At 52.4% G+C, this 5,530-nt stretch overlaps 1 non-coding gene across 1 annotated transcript; it reads left to right on the top strand.

Moving 5' to 3' along the window:
• Nucleotides 1–382: 382 nt before the first annotated feature.
• Nucleotides 383–455, top strand: TRNAR-CCG. Its single transcript has one exon. It is a non-coding gene; the product is annotated as a tRNA-Arg (tRNA).
• Nucleotides 456–5,530: the final 5,075 nt, after the last annotated feature.

Here is a 5,530-nt window from a genome sequence, read left to right as displayed (position 1 = left end):
CGTCATTGTGAGCGGCCCATGAAGACAAGACTCGCTTTTGCCTGCCTTGCTCAGCTTGACTTGCTGCCTCACCCCGTTCCTGCCCTAGTGCCCGGGTTGACCTGGTGGTGGAAGGGGACTGGGGGCCAGTGGCGCGGGGAGGAGGTTGAGCTGGACCCTGAGCTAGACTAGACCCTGGCAGTGAGAGTCTGGCCACCACTCGCCGCCCCACTCTGTTGTCCTGGCTTCCCCCACTGGGCGTCGTTTCGGGAGGGAAGTGGGGCTTCTCTTAGGTTGGTCATTTCTGTAAGGCCATTAAATGGGGTATTTGGCTTCTGAGTGAATGTGAGGAATGTGCAATTATGAGAGGGAATTTCCATCCCTCTTTCATGCATGGTTAAGAGCCCCAGTGGCCTAATGGATAAGGCATTGGCTTCCGAAGTCAGAGATTGTGGGTTCAAGTCCCATCTGGGGTGAAAAACTCCTTTCTTCTTGTATATTGCAAAGAAACCTGGTCTTATTTTCACCAAGGAAGCTGGGAGATGTTTGAACACACAGTACTGCATCTTGGGAGCAATCCCCCAGAAATGGCATCTTCCACTTGGCAATTGCTTTCTAAACCCATCAGTAGCAAACAGTTAATACTAGTGCTTGTCTGAGAATAGAGTGAAGGGGAGTGTTTACTCTGACACCTCAATGAAAGAGCAAGGCTGTTCTGAAAGAGAATGGATCTGTCTGGAGGCAAAGCAGAACCTGAGAATGAGCAACAGTGTGAAAAAAAGAGGTTCAAATGTGTGTTAGGTGTCAGTTAGGTTGGTCTGACAAATTTCAAGAAAATACCAATGCTCGTAGACTGCTGCAGACCCTGGCTGCTTCTGATCTTTTAGTGAGAGTTCATTGAGAAATATTTTCCTTAACTCTGTTATGGAATATTGGGTGGGCTATGAAGGCACCATTCCTCCTGCTTTCGCCCTTGGAGACAACACGGCTACATGGCGTGCGGCCAGTGCTCACCTTCCAGTCAACTGCTAGAGAAGACAACACAGACAGGGACGGCAGCAGGGCAGACTGGAGCTCCACGGAGATGGTGGGACCAGGTCTCATCAATGGGGAGGTGGCCACCCCAGCATGCACCAGGCTGAGCCAGCAAGTGCGGCGTGTGCTCCACGGTGCCCCTACTCCCTGCACGTGGGGGGGGCAGTTACTGAGTTCGGTTGGTCTGGCAAATTTAGGGCTTGGCTACACTTGCAGAGGTAGAGCGCTGGGAGTGAAACCACAGCAGGGAAACCGCTGCCGTGTGTTCACACTGACAGCTGCAAGCGCACTGGAGTGGCCACATTAGCAGCTCTGGCAATGCCACAGAGAGCAGTGCAGTGTGGTAACTATCCCAGCGTGCAAGTGGCTGCAACGTACTTTTCAAATGGGGGACGGGGGTGGAGTGTGACAGGGAGTGTGTTGTGTGTACGTGGGGGGAGCGACGGTGTGTTTGGGGGGCTGAGAGTGTGTCAGCATGCTGTCTTGTGTGTTCGGACAGCAGCAGACCCCCCCTCCTCACACACACTCACAACAGCAGCATTCCACACTAATGGTTGCTTTGTCCCAGAGCAGATAAGCAGCCGGCTGTCAGAAACGGAGCTTTGAAAGGGGATCTCCGCATGTCTGCAGCTGATTTCAAAACAATGACCAGAGTGGGCACTTGACTTCAGGGGATTATTGGACATTTCCGGAAGCCAATCACAGTGCAGTGATGCCCAGGCGTTTCAGCCGAGGCGCAGTGAGCTTTATGCTTCTCATGGAGGTGGATTACCAGGAGAGCTCCAGCGGCAGAGCCCAGGCGCTCCATGTACCTTGCGAGTGTGGACACCTCAGGAGTTAGGGCTGCTTTAATGCGCTCTAACTTACAAGTGTTGCCAAGCCCTAAGAACAGGGACAGGGGCACATTTGGAAGAGGGAAACTGCTCCACACGCTAGCCCGGGCAGCCGCCAATGTTCTTTGGCAAGTCAGGAAGGGCAAAGGCGAGACTGGAAGCACCTGGGGCTCATGCCCCAGCCTTTGTGACGCCCAACCCCCAACTCCTTCCCGGGGCTCTGGCTGAAGCCAGAGCATTGGCCTGAGCGGCCAAGAAGAGGTTCCAGCCCTGAAGGGAGCAGGACTTTCAGCCCAAAGTGAGCACAACCACGAGGGGACTCAAATCCTGAATCATCTGATCCACAGGGAGATGCCTTATCCTTTAGGCCACATGATGAGGGGGTCTAAGCTCTTCTTTGGAAACGACATTGTGTTTCTCAGGACATCTACTGAGTGGGGCTGAGACTCTCTGGGCACAAGAAGTCGAGTTCCCAGCGAGACGTGAGACTTAATTCTATGGGGCCAGGTGCAGGGCTTTGGCAGGGAGGCTCAGGCATGGGGATTGGGGTGCAGTGGATGGGCCGGCTGTCTAGGTGTGGAGATTTCATCGCACTGAGGGAGGAGGACGAGGAGGAATCCTGCTAATAGGCAGTGGCTGTGCAGAAAAAGAGGAGGGGTTGCTGGGAGATTTTTTTGCCTCTCTTTTGCCTGCCTGCTCGCTCTTGTGGTAAAAGGAGGAGATTCTGCCAACAAGTCTGGTTAGCTCAGTTGGTTAAAGCATCAGGCTCTTAATCTGGGAGCCCAGGGTTTGAGTCGCTCCTCTCTAAGCACTCAGCTTTTAAGTTGTCTTGTGTGCCAGGAGCCAAATGATTCCTGGGCATGTCCAGAGCCACACATGGATTCCCAGAAGCCGTAGCAATTTCCTGGGAAGGCCCCTCTCGCCTGCTCAGTCCTTAGGAAGCAGGATAGAAGCCCACTTCTGCAGGAGCAGGCCCAGAAAGCGCAGTCTCTGGCTGGCAGGAAGCGCTGTGGAGCCAGGTGCTGAGAAAGCCAAGGGGAGAAGAGAGCGGGAGCAGCTGCAGAGAAGCTGTGAGTGCAGAGTGCAAACCTGCCAGTTGAGAGTCACAGGTGTCTAGAGACTGTGACACCATCTGGTCCCATGGTGTAAAGTTCAGCTGTCAGAACACTGACTAGTGCGAGCTGAGCTCAGATCTCAGGGGGACTCTGGGACCTGTTGCTTCAAAGTTGGAGTTTGAAGGCTTTGTCTTGCTCTTTCAAATGACGCGGGAGCCAGTCTTTTGCCTGCTGGCTGTTGTGACTTGTGCACCAGAGGGGACACCGGATCCAGCATTTCATTTACATAACACATTACTGAATCCAGATCCCCTCTTAAGACTCCTGAATTTAACCCTGTAGGTTTCAGGTGTCATCTGAAACTGTTTTAAAACTAGTTCCTTAGATTTACCATAGTTTGTAGCATCATCAATAGGCATCTCATTCAATATGTCCATAGCTCTTCCAGTCAATTTGGCTACCAATGTGACCATTTTTTGATCACCAGGGATTTCACAGAGGTGCAGAGTCTCTCAAAGGTGATGAAATATTCAGCAATATCACTGGATTCATCATACCGTGGACATAGTCACTCCCATTTGTGGATTTTTGGGGAAGTGGAGCCAGCTGCTCGAGGGATTGGTCTCTTCCACTCCATAACAGCCAGTCCATGCTTCTGGGCCTCAATTTGGGCCTCTATTTTTCTGTCTCTTAACTCCTGGTCCTTCTCTTCTGCTTCCAGTCTGGCCAGCTCTAATTAAGTAGCTGCCACACTGGTAGTCATTTTCCTCCTTTCTTGTGCTGAGACACCCACCTCTGCAGTTCACTGAAACTGGGATGCACTCAGCACCAGGGGCTTCTTAGTTAACACTTTCCCAGCGCCCAGTGTTCAGCCTTTCTGGGCAAAAATTTGCAACCTGTGCAGTTCCAGCTTCTTCTGCTCTTCACTCTTCATTATTTTGCTTATTTTTCTTTCCCTATTTCCCTAACCCAAAAGAACCAAACAGAAAATCATAAACCAGTAACCACTTTGTCTCTTCTCCAGCCACCACACCCAACTCACTACCAGTCTCTCAAAGCAATCAGCTGTGAGTCTGGAGGTCAGGACTGGGATAGCAAAGGCTGTGGGTCGGGAGTGAGGGGCACCGTCAGAGCTGGAGGGAGCCCAGGGGCCTGCGGGTCGGAACTGAGGGGCACCAGTAGAGCTGGGGGGAAACCAGGAGGCTGCGGGTCAGGACTGAGGAGCACCAGTAGGGCTGGGGGGAACCCAGAGGGCTGCGGGTTGGGATGGAGGGGCACCAGCAGAGCTGTGAGTCTGGAGGTCAGGATTGGGATAGCAGGGGCTGTGGGTCGGGAGTGAGGGGTACCAGCCACGCAGTGACTGGGGAGCAAAGCGGGGAGCCAAGGGGGCTGCAGCTCAGGAGTGAGGGCACCGCTAGAGCTGGGGGAAAACCAGGGGGCTGTGGGTCGGGACTGAGGGGCACCGGTAGGGCTGGGAGTGAAAACTGTGCAGTTCAGAATGTGAATAGTGACCCCGTCCCCTTCCTGCACCTGCTCTACATTGCTCCACAGCAGCTTCTCCCCCTGCAGAGTCACCCCAGCACTGCAGTGCAGCCGCCCAGGGTTCAGCAGGGGCCCCTGGCAAGGACAGTGGGTGCAGCTAACAGCCCGGTGTGCCTGGCCATGAGGCAGCTGTAAAAAAGCAACCCCCCCCAGAAGTACAGAGACTGAATTCCCCAACTTTAACATCATGACCCCCTGTAGAAAGCCACACGTATCAGTTGTATTGTCACAGGGAGATGCAAAAATCAGGCGACACCAATTTTCAAGTTGAGCAAATAAAGTTGAGGAGCTAGTTATTAACCTCACAACAATATACTAAAGATCCCTCAACATAACACCTGAAGGTGAAATATGAACAGAGACAAGCCTTGTCAGCAAAGGCTCATTTCCCAAACAATCCTCAAAATGTTACTAATTCCCAACCCCTCCTCCACAGGAGCTCTGTGCAGTGTCACTGTTCTGCAGGCAGCTTCCCATTCAATGCTGTTGTGGGAGATTCCCAGGCCTGGAAATGTACCAACAACAGAATTTGAAGAGCAAACCTGGCTCCCTGCAGCAGGTGGGATTTGAGTGTTTTGTCCCTGTCACTTAGTCTTTGTCAATAGTACAGATGCCCTGGTGGACTCTGCTTGAGGGATCCTGGCACAAGGGCTGGAGAAAGGATTGTAGATTCTGACCTGTGCTCTGGAGAGGAGGTAATAATTGAAGGGGGCATTATTAACTCGTCCCCTTCTCCAGCTCCTCTTGGCTGGAATTCTACAGGGCCAAATGAGGGGATGATGCCATGTGGTTAATGAAAACCAGTGCTCCAGGTAAGATTTGAACTCACAACCTCAGCATAGCTCCTCTCAGCACTGTCCTATAAGTACTGTGCACTAACCAATTGCACCACTGGAGCACCTTTTAATTAGCATCTTCCGAGACCCCCTAGGTTGATAAAGCCAAGGAGTGACCCCAAAACTGAGCTGAGAGCAGGTAGCGATAAGTGTTGGTACTTGGTGGGGTGGATTCTTCTTAAGGGTTCCAGGCCCCATTTCACCCTTTTGTTCTTCCCTGTGTAATAACAGAGCTGGTTCAGACTCAATG

The sequence above is a fragment of the Mauremys mutica genome, unplaced genomic scaffold (genome assembly GCF_020497125.1).
Source record: "Mauremys mutica isolate MM-2020 ecotype Southern unplaced genomic scaffold, ASM2049712v1 Super-Scaffold_100434, whole genome shotgun sequence".
In the NCBI taxonomy this organism is placed as follows: Eukaryota; Metazoa; Chordata; order Testudines; family Geoemydidae; genus Mauremys; species Mauremys mutica.
The sequence above is the reverse complement of the archived record's forward strand: the minus strand, read 5'-3'. Positions and strand labels throughout refer to the sequence as shown.